At 44.3% G+C, this 24,251-nt stretch overlaps 1 protein-coding gene across 3 annotated transcripts in view; it reads left to right on the plus strand.

Moving 5' to 3' along the window:
* Nucleotides 1-336: 336 nt before the first annotated feature.
* Nucleotides 337-24,251, plus strand: part of LOC117210589 — a 258,899-nt gene continuing 234,984 nt past the window's right edge. For all 3 annotated transcript variants that reach the window (XM_033453749.1, XM_033453757.1, XM_033453765.1), the window contains exon 1: nucleotides 337-1,346. The gene's annotated coding sequence lies outside the window, so the exon portion shown is untranslated. The remainder of the gene's footprint in view (nucleotides 1,347-24,251) is intronic.

The raw sequence follows: 24,251 nt of genomic DNA on the forward strand, positions 1-24,251 counted from the left end.
GGGAAGGCGGTTGACGAGGGTTGGGAAAGCCGAAGCGTGGCTCCTCCGGGTGGGGGTAGTCGGTACCTCGAACGACTCCATGGGTCTCCAGTTCGCCCTGCCACGCTCAGTCCGACCCGGACGTTCGAGGGAGACGCGTCCTGTCTTCCGTAGTACGTACGCGTCATATCGGTACGCACGTTGTCGCCGTTGATAGCGTAACACACAGAGCTAGTCTCGATCTGTCGTAAATAACACACAGGACAGGATCATCGGTTGGAGGCAATACTCGATCGTACGATTTACGGATACAAGAGAGGGAGATAGAGAGAAAGGGAGGGAGAGAGAGAGAGAGAGAGAGAGAGAGGGAGAGTGGTGTTATATACTGGCTACTCTCGGACTGTGGGACTGGTACGGTGACCGCGTCGCACGAGGTTCGCAAAGAAGGGTGAGAGGGAAGGAGGGAGAGAGAGAGAGTGAGGATTCAGGAGAGCGGGGAGAAGAGGGAGAGAACGCGAAGAAAAAGCTCTCTCTCGCTCTTTCTCTCTCTCTATCTCGACTGCCTCGCCGGCTTTCCACGGCCACGAATCGATAACACGCGACCGTCGCCGCGTCGGTCGTTCCTCTCTCTCGACCTCTTCTCGACGCTCGCTACACTCGTGCACGACCACTCGCCGCGACGATTTTTCCCATCGAATAAGCGTTTAACTCGTGTCCTTTCTCAATCGTCGTTGTCGTCGTCGTCGTTGTTGTTGTTTGTCGTTCTATCGCTTTTCCCCATACTACACCACTGGGACGAAAGAATTTGCGAAGAGCTGTGTGCGGTCGTGTTGCGCCACTTTTGACGGTCGCGTGCCGCGTAACGTGATCGATACGATCGATGCGAGCAGTCGACGACAAAACGGAGCGGCGCGAGATCGAGAGTCGAAGCGATACACTAGCGGCAGGTCGAGGAAACCCGCCAAAATATCAGCAACGATCTGGCTTGTTTGGACTACGATTTCCAGTCGTCAACAAGGAATAAGAAAACACGTCAAAAAGTGATTCGTGTTCGACAGTGCGCGGGGTAAACGGAGGTAAAAGGCAAACGAGAGCGAAAGGAACGTTGTTGATCGGCCGCCGTACGCTCACAGTGTTTTGTTTATTCGTGGAAGAGAATCGGTCACTGGATTCCCATTGTGCGTATCTCTGTGTGCCACGTGACGATCAACGTTTGTTTATTTTGGTGCTTTTTGTCGCCGTTTACCTTGTTTGGCTATTCTACCCTGGGCCTTCTATACCAGATTCATTTCTACTCCCTGGAATCATCAACAAGGTTATCTTGCTCGCGGATGTTCGTCGATATCGCGCGTGCCGATCCTCGAAAAGTAAGTAAACACTTTCTCCGTTGTTTTCTTGTTTTGGTAAACACGACTCGTTAAAGCCATCGCGGGCTTTCTCCACTAATCCCGGCTTGAACTTTGCACCGAAATTATTGTACTTGTAAATTACCCGGTTGGCGTACGACCAAATGGTCGATGCTGCTAATTTAACTGTACGTTTTCATTAGTACGCGAGCCAGGCTCGTTAATTCGAGAATCGCAGCCTCTCCAGCTCCCGATAATTCGCACGGCGCTCGTGTAAACTAGGAACACGACCATTGACATCTTCGCTACTCGTACGAGAGGTGTCGTCTCGTTCGAGCTAATTCACTCTACTTACGGCTTGAATTGTTTTAAGCTCGATTCACCGAACGATTGACCGTATTCGCGCGTGTAAATTCCATTTGATTAGGGTCGGTATTACGAAGTTACGTTAGGTTAGGCTTACTTACGAATCAGAGCCACAGTCGAAGAGATCGACCGCCAGTGGTAATTGTTGGGCGAGATATCGTAGTTTTTATGGAGGTATTTTTATCGCGCACTTTGCCGTCTAAACGCGTCGACAAAGCCCGTGACAGAGCGCCGCCGGCGACTTTGTAGATCGTTCACACGGCGAGATGTTTTGTTCCGCAGCCGAGGAATTAATCGATCGTAAAGAGGCTAATGTGAACGATACGCCGGCCAGCCGTGCACGGAGAACATTCGACAAAGGAAAGCGATATATCATGCGGGCGCATTCTCTATTCTCTTCTGTTCTCCCTTATCGTCTCGCAAAAGACGCGTCCTTTTCTCCCGTAACATTAAATAAGAATGCTGTGATATTAATCTATTAAACCATAAACTTTTACAATTATAGGATTGGAATTTAATAAAGGCAAATCAATTTTAGTAAGACTGATTTAATTTTAGTTCTGGCATGAACGAATATTATCTATTTCTAATAGAAATGATTCACTAATAAAAAAAAAAAAAACATCGTTCATTACTTCAATTTACAAGTAAAGAGATTATTATATCCGGAAGACGAATGAAAAAGATGCAATTGACTTATTTTGCTCGGCAAAATCGGCTCGGTTGTAGCGTGAGAGTAGAATATTCCAGGATTTATATATATTATATAGAATAAACTAGCAGGCTATGTTCCACGTATTCCATCATGAATGCAATTTTTAAGATGGGAGGATTGCGTCTGAGAAACAAATGCAATCAGTCTGCTTTGACTGAACGTCTTTCAAGGGGACCTCGAACGGTCTCCGCGGATCTGAGAGTGAGTTAAACGGCGCATTGATCGAGATACCACTATCGTAGATTAACATTTCTCGAAAGAGAGGCGATTGCGTCACATGAGAGCCACGCTTAGAGTCTAGGTGGAATTGAAAAATCGATTTCGGGCAGGGCGTTAATAAAAGATTGGACGTCGAACGTTAGGCGGACAAAATATAGGGTAGAGAATCTGTAATTTCGTTCTTCGTGGGATTCTCGAGTTCTCCGACGTCTCATTAGATTTTATCGCAGCGGGGTTCTACGGCTATAGTCGAGTACCGGATACTTGAGACTTTATTCCTGGCCATAGTCGAGTCACTGAAAGTTACATACTTCTGAAAAGTCCCGCCAGATTCTATTGCCTTCGAGGAGAACGCGACAAACTCTCGACCGTAGCAACATTACTATAAAATGCGCGAACTCTTCTGGATTACGTTCGAATTTAAGCTCACTCGATTAACGCGATATTTACAATCTTGGAATAACGTTCGAGTCGTTAGGCGACTAGTATCATTGTCGCAAAGATTCCTTACTTTAACAATTAAAGATTTTTAGTGGCTAGACACGATCGGTTTAATCTTATATGAGATTAGTCCAGACAAAAATTCCGAATACGATAGTATTTTTTATAACAATGTTGAAATTTGAAACATACGTTACCATCTACATATGAGCATTTCGATATTCCAAAGAATATATTATGGAGTAAAGCTATATTAATATCTTTTACCGTACAATAAAGTACCTATTGTTGAAAATATCATAAATTTTCATTAATAATGAAATCTTCATGAAAAATCCTCTTTTATACAGAAAAATATTTTATTCCGTGCACTGCATGAATCTCAGAAAATAATGCTCTTATCGCGAAAGCGGGCTATAAGAGAACGGTATGTTTAACGCTGTGTTTTCTCAACACACGTGTCTTTTTTCCAAAGATTATAGTGAAAATAGTTTGACAATAGTCCTTCAGTTCCTACGAGATACCAAAATACTTTCTACGAGTGTACCGATTACATCACGTTGCTCACAACGAATCAGAGAAACGTTTCGTAATCGTCTTCGTTTCAGAGCAAGACATATTTCAAGCAATGGATTTAGGGATTTGGGTGTCGTGGCTATTTTTTTCTTGTCGTTGAAAATGATGCGTGGCTGCAGTTGATCGGACGACACAGGGTCTCTTTTCGTCGGGGACGCAGCCGATGAGGTTACGGTGTATTTATTTTTAGTCAAGGCTGAAGAAGGAGACAACGAAGAGACGGAACTTTGCCTTATTGTTGGATTCTGTCAAGTTTGTTCGCAACTACGCACTGAGATATATAAAGTTTCCTGCACGGCACAGCTCTCACGGTGTACTTTAGCGCGCTTAGCACGGTAAGACAATATTGACTTGGTCGTGTCTCCCCAGAAAAGCTAGCAACTTTATTTTCAAGGGTTTCCGTTATCGGTGAAATCGCTGAATTAACCACTCGCACGATATCGTTTCTCCTCCTGTTTTCGAACAGATCGACCAACCGTTCTTTCATTCCGATATTCTTTTTTTTTTTTTCTCTACGTTCTCATGGAACGTTCACCTATTCTTTTCCAACACTACGCACACAAGAAATCGATCGGCTCCCATGACCTCTTATAATCTGTTCATCGGTACGTTTTTAACAAGCAACGCAGGTAAACTTCTCGCGCTTCGCTTCGCTGTTCTTATTGCTTCCGCGGTCTTAATAACAAGAACGGAAACTTATTTCGAGCCAAAGACGAAAAGTAAGCTGCTCGTGTTCTTTGCTGGCGAAGAATTTGTCCCGCTTTTCGAAGCATGCATTCACCGGACACGAAAATTATATCCTTACACGATAGCGTTGTAACGAAAGTTTCCCCGAGTAGGTTCTATAGCTTTTCCTCATTTTGCTGTGCACTTGAATTATCCTGAAAGAAAACTATAAAGTCAGCACAATTTTTCGTCTCGCTAGAATTTTACAAGTCACTCTTTGTTTTGTACATGGTTTTAAAAATTATAGTGGTGTAAGTCAAGATTTCCAGAAATTTGAATGTAGTCGTTACGTGTTACAACTTTCACAGGTGTCATCCCTTTAGTTTCATAATAATTAATTAAGTAGCAACTTTATTACGCACAACGTTTAGAAAACATGTTATTAGAAATGCTAAATGTTATTAGAAAAAATATAATGTTTTTTTTATGATAATAGATATAAAACGCTATTGTATGGAAACAGAATATGACTTACACCATTTCATCATGACAGTTGTATCCCATTATAGTGCTAATGAAATTTCAAAATGTTTTATATGACTCATATAATGTGAACATGAAAGCGTTTTAAGATGGGTCTCCAAACACTTTTGTGCGCCAATGTATTTATCTGTTAACATGTTCCTAAAATAACTTAAAATAAAACACTGATATAAAACGCACAGGTTATCTATCGATAACGCGTTATCTATCGATCGAAGTAGAGAAACGCACGTGTCGGCGTTTATGGCTTTTACGATTGTTTTTATCTTTGGATACATGGTTGGCGTCATTCGGATTAGCATATTTACCAGCCATGGTATAATTGACCGGGCCCTTTCCCTCGTGATAAATATCGAAGGGACAGGGTCCCCCAACCGGTTTTCCCGAAAAGAAGCTCAGTGAACTTGTCCCATACGGTTACGGGACAAGGCGAGCGTACACGTACGCTTATTTAAATACCAAATAGAGCATTCCCCGCGAGTCTCGTGGCCTGTGATTTTCATGGCGGACGGCGGCGTTGCAACGAGGGTCCGTCCTGGCGTGTCCTGAAGGGAGCGAAGCAAAGGAGAGGCAGGGGTTAGCCGGTGCGCCCTCAAACGAGGCATAAAATCGGAGATGAGTCTGTCGTCGCGAAACGAGTTGCCCTGCCGAGAGAGAAAAAGGGTCGCAAAACAGTTTCGAAGGGTGGCCGGGTATTAATCAATCCAAAAGAATCGCGCTCCTCCGCGAGATCCCGCATACCGCATGCCGCCATTCGTTTCGACGTACTCGCACCTACATCCATCCAAGCGTAACATGCAAGCATTACGTGCAACTGTTACGCGTTGAATATAAAAGAACACACGAGAGCACCAAAAAGAGCACTCAACCCTTCGAAATTTATATTCTCTCGCGTATGACCTGACCACTGTCCCGATTGAATCTCCACCCCGCCACGGGGAAAATAACAATCGACGATATTTCCAAACGCGATGCGCAATGTTGCGCGTAAAGTTCAAGTATGTTTTACCGCGCGACGGCCGAGTACGAATTTTCGCATGAATTTTGGCTCGTTAAGCGATTCCCGTGATGATTGGAAATGGAAAAATTTGGAACGCGGTTGGAAGGCACAAAGGTTTTCAAATGATTGAAAGCAACAACGACACGTCCGTCTTATACCGGGGATAAAATCGTTTCCGTGTTTTCGTGTCGTTTTGGCCGAAAAATGTAGCTTCACCGCGAAAAACGACGGTGAAAAATCAATCCAGTTTCGTTCCCATAGAAGTTTCTGAAACTGGTGGAATCGCGCGGCGGTGGCCGTTTCGCGATAACGGGAGGGCATGATCGGCACACGTGCCTTTTGCATACGTGTGTATATCTGGAAGAGCAGGTGGAATAGAGTGGAGAGGAGTGGAGAGGAGCGGAGCGGAGAGGAGCGGAGAGGAGCGGAGAGAAGCGGAGAGGAACAACGAGGAACAGCTCGCATGCTACGACGCGTACGTGAAACTTCGCTTCTCGTTTCTTTTTGTTTTCTCCCCGTGCGCCAATTCGAGTGCCGCCCACTGCGAAACGAGCTACGGGACGGCGATAACAATGGGGTTGTTTTTACGAGCATCGTCGACGATCGGTCTCCGTCGCACCCGTTGTTGGTCATTGGAATCTCCGGCTCGGCCGGCGCTCGGACCCTCGACACACGAATTAATAACCGTTCCAAACCGCTCCGCCGCCGCTTCGGAATTAAAATATCCTTGCCGTGGTTGGTACGAGCGACAAATCCACAGAGGGCGGCGACGAACAGAGGAAAACGGGAGGGCTGCTCTGGTCGACGCGACAGTTTGGCTGTCGAGGGGGGTGGTAGCGCGGATTGTCCGCAAGAATTAATCACTCGTCCAATCTGCGCGAAATCACGCCGTGTAATCACCTCGCGAGGTTTGTTATTAGCGGTCCGCGGCGCGTAAAGTACGAACATGCGGTCGTCGCCGCGTCCAAGCCCGTACACTACTATTTTAAAAGCTGCCGGAAATGGAAGACTATCGAAACATTGCGATGCTTGTATCACTCGGTATAGTTTTTTGTTTTTCGTTTTCATCGCGAATCTTCCATTCCTCGTATTGAGTTCTCGCACACACGTTACCAATTTTTCCTATTTTGGATCATAACGGCAAAAATATCGTCGGAACCGCATCTGTTATTTCGTAGAAAAATACGTTCGCAATGTTGGCGATGTAATCGATGCTTGTTTGTCTTGAAAAACGTATTCACCAACGAGACTTCGCCGCTTCGTAAATCTAGAGCTGGATGAAATATTAGGAGTAAATCACGCGTGTTGATTGCATCTGAATCCTGCAATTACTCTGTGCTCCGATTGCTAACTTGACCGTGCGCGATGCGTTAATCGATGAAAGTTTCAGTTGGATTTTCGTGGTACACGTTGTCTAGCGAATGTTTCATTCTTCCTGTAGATTTGAAATTTCGACGTCAATTTCAAGACAGAAATTATAGTAGAAAACGGAATGGTAGGGGATATGGGAGCCAGTTCTAATTTAAAGAGAAACACGCGTATAAGTTGGATCTAGTCAAAAGCGTCTCGGCACGGAGGAGTATAGGAGAGGAAATAGCTGCAATGGAAGGAAGCGAGAAGGAGAATAAAAGGGAAAAAGGAAGCCGGACTAAGATAGATAAGACCTCGTTATGGATTCCGGCAGCGTGCGCTGCAGGACGTCCTCATTGCTCGAAGTGTCCTGCAAGATACGAAATAATGTCGGTGTGCATCCTGAGACACAACGATAACTTATCCCGTCTACGCCCCGTAGAATTTCTCCTATCTGCCTCTCTCGAACCTTTCCCCTATCTCTGCTTCCGCGACCTCACCTCATACTTCCAATCTGCAATGGTCGCGACAAGCCTCTCTTGCTCTTTTCCTCCATCTCCCTCCATTCTGTCTCTCCCCCCTTTTTTTTCTTTTTCTTTTTTGTATTCAGCCTTACGAACAGTGTTCTTCAGCTTCGATCCACATCGTGGTCCCTGAATCTATATCGTGACCTCCGCCACGTATGGAGACTCGCATTTGGCCGGTCGTAGTTGAAATAGGTTTAGTTTCGAAATTTCCCCGGGAAGAAACAAGAATTCTCATTAACAGTTTCGTTTCTGAAAGTTTTCGAATTAAGCAAGGCTGTTCTTTCGCGATCGTTTCGGAACGTATTTTTCCCTTTTATACATAATTACTCACTTCCATTTAGTAGGCCATTCGCAACTGCGCTCATTGGAATTTTCTAATCTTCTCGCGATGGCTGCTTCAACGAACATTTACACTTGTACAAAAGTGTACCAGTTATCCAGAAAGCTGTTACCTGAAGCGGCAGACGAAATGGTTCACTTAATTAACAGCTTGTCTCCTGATAACGTAGCGTAGGAAGTGTTCTTTGACAGTGCGCTTTGGGTAGACGACTAATTACAGGGCCGAGAAATAGTAGACGATTTAATTTATCCATTCCAGTGACTTCGTTTAATTATCTTACGCAATAATGTCCCCTTCTAAGGAGGTATTCGAATACGTAGTAAGTCAAGTCATACTTGCGCATCACGAACGAGAATGTGGTAGGGAACATTTTGTTCAAGATGGTTGTTAAAAAGTTTCTCTTTCGCAAGGAAATTCCGTCTCCCATAAAATGAATCGAATTAACTTAAATATGATACTTGGTAACAAAAATCTGCTACTTTTGTTTGTAGTTTAAAAATATCGATATCTAGAAACTTTAACTAGGTATTACGCTGCATTATTGTGAATAAAGTATTATTTGTTGCGTTGAAGAGGAATCATCGGTAACCGCTGATTTTTCAGAGTTCACGATTTCATCGAAGTTAGAGAAAGTTCTACGCTATTATCATATCGATCATTTAGGTATTTATACTGCTTGAATGGCACTGAAATGTAAATGTCACTTGAAGTGGAATTTATAGAAGAAACTAGGTTAAATGAAAATCGGAATAAATATACATTTCAAGGTGTCACCGAATTATCAGAATTGACGGCGTTCAGGCCACGTTCCTTTGGAATAAATATCTCAACAGTTTGCATGCATCGCAATATCGAATGATACCTCTGATGAAGCTAGCTGCAAACGGATGCTCGGTTTAGAGTTGAAATGGCAAAAGTCAAGCGTGTCGCTCGTTTCATCGGCAGTTTGGTAACGTTTTCTCGGTTTCCTGCCACCGGATGCACCGACATCGCGTGTTCTCGGTACAATGGTTCCCCGAAGAATTTCTTCGCAGTGTATTGCAGTTTGGAAAGTAGGTTCTCGTAGTGCATAGATATGGGAGAGAAATCGCTCGGCTGCATTTCTCCGGGATGTCAGAAGCAAGTTCCCGGCACGGGTTTGCTACGTCGCAGGTCACTTCGAAACTTTCCTCTCCCGAACGCTTGCCATGCTTATGTCACGAAAGAAGGTGGCTAGGTTAGAAACAAGTAAGAAAAAAGAAGGGGCGAGGGCAAGGTTGAAAAAAAAAGCGGGTTAAAACGGAAGACGGCGTTGAAGGGACGCGGCGCAACGCTCGGCAGCAGCAGCAGCTCGACTCGCGCCGATGAAAAATTCACCTCGACGATAACTCGAGCGTTGCATTTTTCATAGAGCCGCGGAACTTTCTTATCCATTGCTTATATCCGGTGTAGTTTTCCACCCAAACCAACAACCACGCGTCTCCAGAGGCTGATAAAGGTTCATGCAACCATTTGTTGTTCCACTTGCGTTTACACCTTTTTCCCCGATCATACGCTTCTAATTCTTCCTTTGCATCTCCTATCTTACCATCTTTACCAGGGCTTGCAGAATGTGAAAAAGACTGTTTTCCGATGACATCGTTTTGGAAGTTATTTCCATTAGATTCTTAAGCCATTAGACGCCAATGTGAAAATAAGTCGCATCATTCGTTATTCATTGCACGAGCAGAAAATAATCCTGTTCTTAAAGAAAGAGAGAAAATTAAAACTAATTATCAATCCAGCAGTGCGGTATCGTGCTGCGATCCCGCGAACTTTAGGAATTATTCGTCAGGTGTCCCAAATCCGTCCGTTTATGCAAACTTGGGTCGAACGTGTCCCGCGACTTCCGTGTATAATTAGGTTTCATTAAAACAAGACTTTCTTTGATATCCGCGACGTACAGCTACTTTGAGAGAACTTAAGTGACTCGAACAGATGAGGGGGAGCGGGGAAGGGGGGGGGGGGGAGAACGAGCGTTCTATAAGTAAGTTGAGTAAAGTCAAATCCGACCGTGAGAACGTCGATAGGATTTGCTCTGGTGACTGTAATGGAAACCGTATCGTTTTCTTCGTCGTTTGCATATGCAAATGCCCGACGAAACATCTGCTAATTTCTTTCGATAATTCGCGCGGATGATTGATCGTGAATGGTGGCCAGGTGTGCATTTATAGTGGAACAGGATTAAAGAAAATGAGGCAGAAAAGGCAAATGGAAATTGAAGTACGCGTGGTCGACCGGTCTCGCTAAAAATTCATACCGACTTTTTCATTGATATGCTAACACACGTAGATACGCAAACACACGTAGATACGCATGTACATGCATCCTTATTTACATATCGTTGGCATCGAACCGAAAGTCGATAGTTACGTATTTACTAGTCGCAAATTAACCGAACGAACTTGGCATCCGAACAGTTGCATTGCATTCATATTATGCGAGCTTTCACGGCGAAACTTTGGTTCGATGACATTTCGTCCTGCTGTCTTACCGAAACAAGTACGTCGTGATTACTATTTTTATCAGAGACTAGCAAATTCCAGACTTTACGTAGATATTCATTCAGTTTGATTTTTACTCGTCCATTGATTACTAACTATATTTTCTCGGTTACGTACTAATAAATTTAAATCAATTGATATTTTCATTCCAGAAGGTTCTAAAATTATTTCGTACCGAATTATAAAGCAAACGTATGAAATTCTAAATTCTGCTCGTCACCAACGAACTGAATCGGCCGGTCTTTCAATGTGATATCGCGTTTAACATAGTCTATAGGCGCAGTCAGAAATAGACTAGCCAGCTCAGATTCGTTCGCGCGAGACGTCCTCTCGATGACAGTTCGACACGTTCCATCCGGCTGGCCTATTTTCCTTCCAATTTTGCATTGGTCACGCTATACCGACGATAAAAGCGTTACGTACGAACGGTCGTCGACGTTGATTATGTACTCGATGCGACCGTGAACCAAGCTTGTTTTCCATAACGCTTAGTTACCATAAGTTTCTTAGCTCGCTGTCAAATTACCGAGGAGATGGCAAAAAGTTGATGCCATCTACCGAACAAGTGTTCCAGGGACAAATTTAGTGCATGTAATCGAGACGATTATGCGCGGAAGTTCAGACATGGAAATTCCGAGAAGAAAATGGTTGGCATAGTGTTCTTTGGATAATTTTACAGATTCATGAAATACGAAGATTTATGTGAGAAAATAGAGTCGAAAGTATTTTTATCTTCCTTAAACCCGGGGATAGCGGAAATAAAACGATGTTAAGGAAAATGGAGAAATCCAAGAAACAAAGCAGACGCATCGAAGATTCGTAGGAAGGATATTTACAGTGGTTCATGGCGGTACGATTAACTCTTAGGGAAAGTAGATCGAGCCGTTTCTGCGATTAAATATGCATGATTTGAGGTGAATATAAAATACCGGGGAGGATTCGACGTAGGGTGCACGCCGGTACATCCCCGGCATCTGTGCTCGAGGATTTAAGGACGAAGGATTCGTGGGTCCCGGGGGCGAACGGTGGAAGCACGAGAAACCAGAGGTTAAAAGAGGAGAAGCGAGTAGAGGAAAGGAAAGTGGACGAGAAGAGGTGAGGGGAAGTGCAAGGTTGTTTGCCTTCCAAGACTGAAGGGGCTCCGCTTGCTTATGAAGTCTGATCGCGTAAGATGCTTCCCCAGCTCCTGGAACCTCCTTGATCCTCAGATCGTTCTCATTCTCGTTCTGCCTTTCATTCTAGTTTTCTTCTCTTCGTTTCTCTTCGCTTTTCTTCTTTACCTCTGGCTCACCTTGTTCGAACGCAAAGGGAGCTTCGGTGTTATCTGTGTACGTACCTTATTCCTGGTTATCCAATATCTGTTAGACGTATAACGAACCAGGCCAAGGGAAACGGTCTCAAAACGCGGCTACTGCAGTCGCGAAAGTTAATCTTATTAATTGAGAGTCGGATTCTTCGGTGAGTTCTTGAACACGGGTTTGATGCTTTAAATTGGATCCTTTAATTTCTTTCGCGCCCCCCACCCCCTTCCCCCGCCATCCCGCGCGACGTCGCCGCGAACATTCGTTTTTTGTGCTTAATATCGTTGCTGTACTCCCTTTCTTCTTTCCTGATCGTGAATGTAAATATCATCAATCGTTTCGACGAGATTCGATAAAAAATACAAGAACGTCGAAATCGTAGTTCGTGGAACAGTCGATATTTCCCATTTACGTTGTCATTTACCGCGTCACTTTGATGCATATTTCACGGAAATTGTACGTTAAGAACGGGATCGACGATATCAATATTCGAGCGCTCTATCGCGGATTTTACTACTATATGAAGCCAGCCGAATTACGACAATTTAATAATGCAGCATGTCTAGTTATTCATTCGATAGAAAATAATCCGTTGGGCTGTAGGAATAATTACTGTAACGTTAGTGTAACAGTATTATCGTTGGACAGCGCGCAATATTAATCATCAAGGGTACTGTAGGCTGATGTACGTTATTACGTTTACATGACCATAGAAAGTGGTATATACCCACGGCATCATTAACGTGGCATGTTAATACACTAATAACACTTTCCTAACAAAACTGTATCAGGGGAGTCTAATTCGCAATTTTCGTCCCGCGAATGAGATCCTTTAGTCTCTCTCGAACGCGTTAATCAGAGCTGATCGATTCTTTCGTTTATTATCACCGGGTATTAAACGAAAGTGTAATTATAAATGGCGTGTAAATTGTTTCGAACGAACTCTAATCGATCTTCCTATGTAAATTGATTTTAGGATAAATTCACGGTCGATTTTGCGCTGACAGTCGAGAAAAGAAGCAAAACCAAAAGAGCAGGGAATGCGAAACCACCGAAAACTCTCGATCGTTCATCCACCTCATTAAGGATAGGCCCTTGTGCGGGGGCGTTCACCTAATTTAAATATTCCCCCGGTATTGGCCTCCCGAGAGTTTTCTAATTTAACCACGGCGCCCCCTATCGGTTCTTCCCTCCTTCTCGCCACGTTCCGCGACTCGTTAAAGTCTATTAAGCGAAGGAGAAAACGCGTAGTCGAAAAAGGGTTAGATGGGCGTGAAAGGATGAAACACCGTTGACTCAAAGTGGAAGTAGCTCGGCGCCTAGGTGAGAGAGGCAAGCGATGCAATAGCTGCCTTCTCGCTGGCGTCTCCAGAAAATTTTGTGGGCCACGTATGCTTCCCGCGTCGTCTTTTCGTGAAATTTTCCACCTCGAAGGATTCGATTCTATCGCACGTGTTTGGCCGTGCGAATTTTAACGCGCCAACAATTTCTCATTCGCTCAAGGTTCGGAAGAACTTGCATTTCACCTCACAGGATTCCTTTAGCTCGCTTTTGTTCTGCCGCTTTCTTTGTGGTTGTGACTTGTTCATCCAATCGGTTCATTCATAATCCTTTAGAACGTGACACGAAACACTCGAGACATGAATTTCACAGTGTTTGCAAAGCTTATCCGTTCTAACGTTCCAAAGATATAATATAACCGACTCGGTGAATCAGCTCTGTTTTTCCTCTCGATCGTAGAAAGCGAATTATCACGTGTTAGAAGATTCTGCATTGAACGAGGAAATTGGTCCGTTGTACAGAGAAGTTGTGCCTTAAATCGAGATTTCCTCGAAGTCTCTTTTGACATAAATCATCGTTGGATAGACGGTTTTGGTATTAGCTAGTCTCGATTAATACTAATGAACCCGGGTCGCGAAACAACATTTATAGGTTCATAAACGGGCTTGATCGTTATTGATATTCCTCCCTTACAGCCATCAATTAACATCGTGGCTGGTGCGTCGAGGGCGGTTTTACGAATTTGGAAGGGGTATTTCTGGTTGGGTGGCAGCTCGTTACGCCGGGCTCTCTCTCCCTTCCTTTCTCTCCCTTTCTCTTGTCCGGTGGACGAATAACCGCACTCATACACGCGTACAATGTTGGTGGACGTACAAAATACCGCGTACAAGGCGCGGAAACGCTGCAAGAGGAAGGAAGCAGATTCCATTTGCGGCTAAATGACTGATGCGCCCGCGTGTTGCGCGTCACGTTATGACTCTGGACGTGCGATGATATATCGCTGTAACCATCGCGCGCGCACACACACACCGACTCCCGTTTCTGTGTACCTTGCACAAACACTCGTTAACGGTCATGAGAAAGATGTACGTCTGCGCGTAGTTATGTGCGGTCTACGTATGATACGCGCGCATTGCCTTCCTTCTCTGTGGTCACTATCCTAAATGGAACATCCTATTTCGGTGCTTTTAACCGTACCAGTCTTTCGAAGATTTCCTACCAGCCGGCGGGCAATCTTTCCCTCTTTCGAACCGCGTTGGACGTGATTGATGAATCGGAGAAAAGAGACGGCGAATCGCGAAATAGTTGGCGACGCGGGAATAGAAACATATGGTTCGAGTCGTTCGGTCGACAAATTAACGTCGTGGAAGCTTTCTTTCTCGTTTCTCCGGGGTTTAGTTCAGAAATATCTCGCGCAATCAAAGTAACACGTCGAACGTACACAATGGCGTGTACCGATGCTCGAGCGTTCGTGGCTCAATCACGAGTAGAAACTCAATAGCCGTAAGTGCAGAGGCTCGGACACAAACGGACCGAGTTCGTATTACAGCGTGATATCGCTAATTATATATTAGCTTGGTCACCGCGTTACCGGTCGATAACGCAGTGCCCCCGATTTTGTAGTTACGGCACTGGCAGAGGTTGGTGTACATATTCCGGTGCTGACTGACCCTGCCGGTCCTGGCCGGAAGGGTCGCTATAGCGGTTCTGTGTATATACTTGTAAGAGGCGCGTAATTTGACTATCGGCCTCGGTGGCGGCGGCGCATCACCGCGAGATTACTCCATTATACCTCCATAGACAATGGAAACCGCTTACGTGCCCGTAAATGGCTTCGTCTACCGCGAGCCAGTCCCTTCCGTTGCTTGCCTCCCTTTAAATCTCTCCATCCACTCTCGGCTTCGGCGTCTTCCTCGCGCCACCGTTTTCACCCTCTTGGCCTTCTCTCATTCCGGCACTCCTCTCTCGTTCTCCTTATTAAACCTCCACCCCCGCATCCCAGCCCGTCTTTAAACGGCTCCGATGTTGCGCACCGCTGCGGAATCAATTTTCGGCTGGTTAGATTCGCGTCACGATTTCGAATTGATAATTGCGACGGTAAGAAGGAAGGGAACGATCGAGGGAAATAGCGAGTAAGTAACGCGTTTCCCGTCTGTCGGACAGCTTTCATTTCCTGTCTCTCTCGCTTTATCTACGATCCAAGGTCAATTTTAGCGTCACAGCTTGTCAAAAGATGGCGTTGTTTTCTTCAAAAGCGAAATTTTTCTCTGTGTATGTAGCATTATTAATTTCATTTAATCGGACGAACGGTCTTCGACATAAATCTTGATGATATACGTCGTAAAAGATTAAGAGGTTGACCTAAAAATTGATTTTTCACCAGCGAGATATCGATTCACCGACCTAGTTAGGGAGTGCCTCGTTAAAGACGTCGTTCCCGGTCGTTTAACCACCCTGACGACGTTACGACATCGTCACGTGCTCATGAGACGCGTTCAAACACATCCTAGCAGGGTCGCTAAGGTTTATTTACTTACAGAGAGAAGATGTAGAGCAGGAGAGAGTAGGGAAGGGAAGGATCAGCGATAAACCGAGGAGGAGTGGCTGTAATCACGGCGGGGTGCGCGAACGACGTATCGGTGCGTTCTTTGTTAGGGATGATTTATACTGGATATTCGATTCATTTACAAACCGCTTTGCGCAAATTGATTCGGCCAGGCTCGTTACCCGCCACAGATTTTGCATCTTCGTCACAACCAGGGATGGAGGCGCACGAAAGCGATTTATTGCGTGCCAGGCGAAACGATCGATTCATTGTTTTAACATTTAGATAATGTTTGCGCTTCGGCAGTGCCGCCTTTGTTGCGTGTTCGATGTGGAAAGAAAAATTGCGGATTAGGTGATAAATATTGTTCTTGCTTTTTGCGCGTGTAATTATTTACATGCCTGTGATTAACCGATCGCGATTCGGATAATCGAGTTGCTAGAACATGTGTATAAATAAGTGGAAATAACTTTTTCGAGAAACTTCTCTCGCTCGGCTTTCAACTTTCGAGGGTAATGCAAGTCCTTTAGTCCTAAGATAATGCTTGAGAAAATAGTTGCATCGTTATAATCTTTCTGACAACACTGTCAGAATTTGAGATCTGATAAGACATAAGGATCCTAGTTTAAGAACTATAGAGACTACAAAAATTACTTGTACATTATTGTATTTATTACAACGTTTATGTCAATACTAATTAAATAGTTTTACGTATATAAAATTTCCTATTATTTAATTATACTTTCATACGAGTATAAAAATTTAGTACTATGAAAATAAAGTATAATATGTATTTAATTAAAAAACGCTTTGCTGGAAAACGAGGGTATATGCAAATAGTATTTCTTGTAGGCGCTGTATACTTAATCCACTGTTTTTAAATTTAAGTATCCTACAGTCTGCCCTAATCGATTACGGTATTCATTTTGAAGAGCATAAAGTGCCGAGATTTAATCATACGAGGTTACTAAATATTCCCAGATTTCCTCCAATGTATCTTTACGCCTATTTATTCCTTTCGTCTTGGTAAAGTATAGCGACGAAAATCTCGATATCAGCATTAGCAAGATACGGCACTGGGTAGCTGCAATAGCTGCACCGGTCGTCCCGGTCCTCCTGGACGCCCTCTCTCCTGTCGCCTGCATGGCTAGCATCCCTCTGGAATATTAATATGACGCGAAATATTATAAGCCGCGACAGTCGACGCCACGGGAATACTAAATATTATCCTGCAGGACCCGACGGTGACTTGATGCTCCTGTTGGCGCTTACATTTTGCTCTTGGCAGCAACCTGCATACTATTCCCATGCACGAAACATGGTGATAAACTGCCCTGGTTTACGTATCACTATTTCTCCATTATATATGAAAAGAACTTCTACTCACGACTCGATCACAAGTACTAAGAAACGTGTCGTTTCGAATAATCACACGCATTGCACGTAATTTAGTTAGTTCAAGACTGTCACTGGTTCGCGCGAGGCAAGTATCTGTTAGAGGTTAAATCGCGCGAAACCCTCGAGCGAAATAACGGGCAAATGCCTTTTTTTCTCCGTCGATGTGTCATTCTGTCTGTCCTTTTATACGAAGCATCCGGTGGAGAAGATATTCCTTCCGACGGCAATCGAAGAGATACATATACAAGTCAGAGAAAAGTTTACGACATACGAAGTATCGGACGTACCCCCGGAGAAAAATAAAGAGATTACGATCGGGACGTGGTTTTGTTATCGATCGACTCGAGAGATGGTAAATGATATGGTTGTTCCACGCGTGGATGACAGGATAGACACGTAAGGCAGGTCCGGGTGTTTAGCAGGACATTTATTGGATAGCGGTTGGTGGCGGCGTGCACGTCCGTTAACAGGTCGTTTTCTTTAATGGCCAGATAAACCGACGGACCGTCGACCGTTATTTCAGCTGAATTACTAGCGCTGACCGTAAAGAAAAGAAGAAAAACTCGCGCGTCTTGCCTGGCTAGCCGCGCTATAGATTTTTTCCCGCGTGCGCGTAATTAACTCTCCACTCGAGGTCGGACGAGGTAGGAAGCAGCGTGTTAGAAAACACTTTTAGAAAACGCGCGAGGATATGTGTAACGGCAAGGAGGAATTTACTATACCTAGACGAGGAAAAACATTTCGTTGGTGCTTTTAATGGTTATTACGAGACGGGAGCGCGTAAGCACGTAGAATTTTAGAGTGGTCGTAAAAGTAATAAAAAATAAGAGAAACTCGCGAGAGAAAGAGAGGGGAGGTTAAGATACACCCTATACATTTTACGTTATTCTACGGAAATAAATCGTGAAGCGTTGTGGTAGCAAATAGCGTTTAAATTCAAATTACCGAAAAAGGAATGGAGAGGAGTTTGCTTCCGGCTGATTTTAATATACGGCACTTAATGTACGTTCATCGCGGTTCCTTCCAGACACGGGAGGATCACGATGGTGAACGACCGACTAAAATTATGCAGACAGGTCAGTCGCTGACGCTGATCTTATTACTTTATCGTTCGCAGTCTACGTCAATACGCTTTATATATTTTACCGCACGTAGCACCAGAGATGGCTGCTGAAGCTTCTCTAACATTTTTAATTCAATGCGGCCGCTCGTGGATTATTATGCATAATACAGTAACTTGGCCACGAATATAGAGCGTCAGCCTGCTTTCCTCTTCTCGGCCGTCTATCCATTCCGCTTCGTCTCTTTATCTTGAAATTTTCGTTGAAAAAACGATAATCCGTTACGGTGTCGTAAGAAGACTACAAAGGGTGAATCGTTAAAAACCTCCAAGCCGCGGAGTGGAGCGTTCAACGTTCTCTTCTTCTTCCTTTTTTTTTTTTTTTTTCTGGGACGACACTCGGGGTTGTTTACGACATTCTCGTCCACTACTCGTTGCAATGTTTAAAGACTAGACGCTCGCCTGTGTACGAATACTTTATTAAGAGTATTTTCTAGCGTGAGTTAACAATGCGCGTTCGCTTAAGATCATAGACATTTTACTCAAAGAAAGATTTCTTACTGAAAGAAGTGTTTCCTATTTATCGAATGAAATTCGTACTAACCACTTTTTCGGCTGGAACAGAATATCTATAACGAGAATTATTTAATTCGATCGGATGGGTAGACATCTCTTGGCTCGATTAAGTAACTGAGAAGAAAGTTTCGCAAGAAGATCCAAGCTTCCAACAGCTCGACGAAGAAGAGGAATATTTTTCTCCGGCACAACACGTAATTTGTGGTGGCTATAAATCCAGGACGTTGCACGGGGGGCGCGGATGAAAGTTTCCTTCGATTTTTGGCAGAAGGAGGGTCTATGGACTGGGATGGAGGAGCCAGGGCAGGGGAATAGATGGCGGAGAGACAGCGTCCTCCGGAGGATGCAGAGAAATCGCCTGACGCTCGGTAATTTATGCTTTGACCTCGTTCTTGTCGTTCGACGGGGTGCGCGCATGTTGTTACGGAAAGATGGTGCGAGATAAAAAGTCAAAAATACACGGTGATACGGGGCTCTTTTCTATCTGTCCGAACTTTGCTTCCTCCGCGAGAAAAGTTGGCTGTTTCTGCTGGAATTTATCAAGCTCGCTGCTACACCCTTAACAGTCTCGGTGGAATCAGTGGGAAATAAACGCTGGAAAACAATGGTCGATGCTGGATAGCGCGTTCTTAACTGTCAAGATGTGTGCGATGGTGAGGATAGTCGGGGACGGCTAGAGGTGTGCAGCAGGGCTCCAGATGCGCGACTCTACTCGAGCCAACAAAATGCTCGAAAAGTTTGCTGGCGCGGCGAGAGGACACGAGCGAACGTGAGAAGCCAGAGCGGAAAAGGAAAGTGATGATGCGCGCCGGCAACACCATGGCGGAGGAGTAGAAGAAGCTGGTGTCGCTTACGAGAGGCAGCTAGGGACGAAAACAGTGTTATTAAAAAGCGGCGAAGAGGGAAGCGACGGTGCGGCCGGGTGGAAATTCTGGCGGTGGTGCAGAATCGACGGAAACGTTGCGGAAGCTCGAAGTAGAGTTACTCCGAGAAAAGAAGAGGTAAGGGAGCAAAGGTGGGAGGCAAAAGACCGGTCGTTAGGTAGCGCCGTCGTAAAATTAATTACGCCTCGAAACTGTCTTAATTAAAAATGTGTCCGCCGTCCGTCAGCCTCGCTCCCCTTCCAATGTACTCACTCTCTCTCTCTCTCTCTCTCCCCCCCCCTCTCTCTCTCTCTCTCCCTCTCTCTCTTACCACCTTTATAACCTCCGTCACCTGCCTCAGCTTCTGCCCTCGTATATTCAGCAACTGGCTCGTTCTCCTTTCCATCAGGAACGAGATTCTCTTCTCTTCTCCCTCTCCCTCTCTCTCTCTCTCCTTCTCTCCATTTTACCTTCTATCTTCTCCGCCTCTTCAGTTCCTCCCTCTCAGCTCCTCGATTCTCCTCCTTCTCTCTAGACCGTCTTTCGCTTCGTCTTTCTCCCCGACACCCTTATTACCTACTCGGTCGCGAGCATAACGGCACCGCTATGAATATTATGTCATTATGCAATCTCGCGGTGCATGCAATGGCTCCATGCAAGCTGCAGCCTATAGCGGCGTGCATGCGTCACATGTACGTGCGATACACTTGCAACCACAGCGGTGGTTCAGAGCTCGCACCTTGTGACTCGATTTCGACGGAACGTACGAGAGATTTGATTGTTTCTACGAGGCGTAAAGGTTAAAAAAATATTACACCATTTGTCACTCCCTCTAATGCTTCTGCTACGGATTTCCAATATTTGTTCGTTATTTCTCGAACCGTTTATATTCAATACAGAACTTCCACCTTTCTCGCGATGTATAGAGATATTCCGTCGGAGTTGTGTTGAATAACCGAGGTAAAAGGTTCGTGTGGCGAACAATTTTTTTTGTGAGCGCACGGACTAAGGCGAGTAGAGCTGTAACTACCTTAACCACGATATCGTATCCTTTATTTTGATAAAGCACGTGGAAACGAGCGGTCTTATCTAGCGATTTCATCGTGGAAGTGGTCGCACGCTCTCGAGTAAGTAAAATAGGACCGCGGCGGTTCACGCTGTGACCTGGTCACTCGACGCAAATCGGATCAACGATTTGCACGTTAGACAAATTACCACCGGAGCCTTTATATCGTAATCGGGACTCCTCGACGGAACGACAACGGTCGCGTTTTGAACAAGCAACAGGGCCAATGTTTAACGACCGGACGGACGAATGCAATAATCTACGATGAGGCCAAATTATTTCATAATTTACACGTTCGTCATTGAAATTGTAATTTTCCTGCTGGCTGGACGACGAGTAACGATAATATATGTATTTGACGCGGTCATAAATATGGGACGACCCGTTTAAGCGGAGGCGCAGACGTAATTTATTCATTTAAATTAGAGTCCCGTGTATACAATCGCGTGAAATTAATTGGAGGAAGCGCGCAATCATCGCATCGCGTCGCAATGATCATATTTTTTTCTTATTAATGTAATTAGATGACATCGACGTTTCCCCTGCAGCGTTGGTCTTTGATTTTCAACGGGGTGCGGCTTGAAACGCGGTTGGAAGGAACAAAAGAAAAGGCGACTAAGCAGCCCGAGAATGATAATGAAAAATAACAGGGCCATTTTTCAGGGTCGGTTAAATCATACGAACAATATTAATCCTTTCCGACATATAAGGGAAATAAACCTGAATTAACGAGCGACCGTATTTACTTATTTGCACTCTTACTGTTCCTACGTGCAACTTAATTTCAACGAATTTATATTTTTGTTATCCGGCAACGTAATTAGCAGCCCCCGGTTTACGGGGAATAAATTTCGGTTGAATTTGTAGTTTTAAAGCGGCAACGGTGAAATTACTCCTCGCTCACGCCCCCTACCTTCCTCTCTTTAAACGTTTAACGCTCGTAATTATTGTTCATTAGCAGCGGCCTTAATCTCGTCGTGATCATTGTTGACTTATCAACAAGATTAGGTAGCAGAAAATTACGCTGAAAAAAATGGCTTGCTAGATAGTCCGAAACACTGGGTTTCTTCGACGAAGGGTAAAATGTAGGCGTCATTATCGCCACTCTAAATGCCTTTACAGGAACCTGGCTGTATGTATGGCATAGTTAGGCTATACTTGGGAGGGGGACACGCGAGAGAACTTTTGCACGAACGTTTTCTATACACTGGGTGCTCGGAAACGAAAAGGTTTACACGTAAGGCGTTTCCTAAATCTGGAATTATTTCGATGAATATCTTGTAACTCGAAATGCAAATAGACAAGGAAATGATTATTTATATATGCGATGTTTGATAATGCAAAATTATATCGCAGCTGCTTGGCTTCTATATTAAGCGCAAGATACTTGATGCGAACACAAGGAGATCGTTGCAAACCTAAGCATTTTGGTGTGTTGAAATAGGAAGAGAGAAACGTTTACGAAAAGTTTCCATATCGTTTGCAAGTATTTACTTACTATACACTGCGGTTAGAAGCGGAAAGGTGGATGTAACGATGAAAACTCGACCGATGAAGTAAATTCATCGTGATATTTTCTGCGACCATTTCGACCGGATACAGCTGCCTCGGAAGGATGCCGAAATGTGCAGTGAAATAGGTCGAGTAGCCAGCGTGCATGAATATTCTCTGCGTAAATAGAAAAATTTCTTCGCGCCGGAACTCAAGCGTTAAGGAAATTTTTCAGTGGCAGCGAACTAAGCCAGTTGTCAAAATATTTCATGCGAGCACAGAGCCGAGCTTAATGCCAACTTCCTGCTTCGTATTTTTATTGTTATCCACGATAATCGTGCTTTCGGTGCATTCTGTTTTCGTGCATCGACAAGCTTGTGCGTTAACTACTGTTCTGGAAATAATATCCGACTTTCGATTCGATGAATATCTGGCTAACAGGCGAATGGAAGGAATCGCGAGCCAATTTTTCTGTGATTCTGTATAAAGTGTCTTTTATTATATTCGTATTTGCTTCCCTACGTTTCTCCCAGTGATTTCCTGGACTCAGTAGGCGCTCGAAGTCTAAATCGTGTCTTGCTGGCCATTTTCGGTTCCTTATATTTCGCCGACGAAGAAAGGACGAATGGCGTAATGGTTGAAGGATCTATAATACTTTTCTCGACGTAAGCGAAGCCAATTTCCACATTCCGAGGTCGATAAACCCAAGATGCATCGCGCAACAAGCCACAGAGCCCGCACAGCCTGACCAATTACCACTCGAGAATGCAAGTTGCGCCACTTGTGCAATCAATGGCATTCGTACAGAGACGACCTCCCCGAGCAATTGTATTCTCGCACGGATAGAGAGCAAGGGACAGGCCTATTATGATGGTTATACTTCGAACATACAAAGGAACCTGATACGGAATTGTGCACTGCCTCTTGGATATACGATATGCCCAGTCGAAATATTAAATAGAACTGCACGCGTGTGCTGTGCATCGCAAGGCGACCCTTTACAGATAAGTACAATACTTACTTCTATCAACGCCTAGTTCCCAACTCACTGAACTCAACGAATGAAAGCGTTCTCCTCCGTCCGCCCTAAACAACAACTTTCGGCCCTTGTTTTCGTTACAAGAGACGATATGTAACAGACAAAACATTGCCAGGCATTGTCTCCCATGTTTGATAGTTGGATGAGTTTATTTTATTTTACATGTATTGTTATCTATTTTAATTTAGTAAATTGACCAGTTCGTTGTTTTTCATGGAAATTACGTGGATTTATAAAGGTATATATTCGTGGATCTAAAGACATTTTTGTACAAGTTTGTTCTTCTCTTTATTATTATATATCCTTTTCATATGTTTCTCAGTCTGATTTCTCAGATATAAGTAGTCTTCTGCTTTAGAGATCGGTCGTTCTACCGACTGGTTCAATCTTCTTACAACAACACATAATGAAATGAGTTCTCTACTGCAAACGATTTCCAGAACGATCATTACTGTTTTAATTTCTTTCCTCTCAATAAGCTCGAAAATTTGAAATCATACCTCTGTAAATATATCATTTTCACCTACCACTTTTCTCAAGCTTTCGTCCGTTGCTTCAACACTGGGCTACTTGATTGTTGAACTGTTTGTTATTTGGTTGTTAATACCGTACCATAATAGTTATGTTTGCGCAATGTCATATGTCTTCACCGACGGAAGCTAAGAATGAAACGTAAATACTTCTTTCTCTCTTTCATTTTGCTTCCTCTTTTTACTCCGCTTTCAAGCTATTTAGTCGCGAGCGCCAAATGTGAAAATTAACAAGAAAAAGTTTTAAAACGAGGCGCACGGTTGATAACAGAGCCGAAGCGAAGATTTCGTTTTTGGAGTACGAGTGAAATGGACGCGAGAAAAAGAAGAAGGATTGCACGCGTGCAGCGTGTACGCGCGCGCGCTGAACAAAATGCGGCGGGTCGGTGCATCCTGATACGATTCTGTATCTCGAAGTGCAGGACGTGCCTGAAATATGTACGAGACGTAAGCGTATGAAACTCGCGGGATATCGTGTTGCGCACCTTTTGTTTTATGCAGGAAATGGTTT

This window comes from Bombus bifarius, unplaced genomic scaffold (genome assembly GCF_011952205.1).
Source record: "Bombus bifarius isolate JDL3187 unplaced genomic scaffold, Bbif_JDL3187 scf7180000007968, whole genome shotgun sequence".
In the NCBI taxonomy this organism is placed as follows: Eukaryota; Metazoa; Arthropoda; class Insecta; order Hymenoptera; family Apidae; genus Bombus; species Bombus bifarius.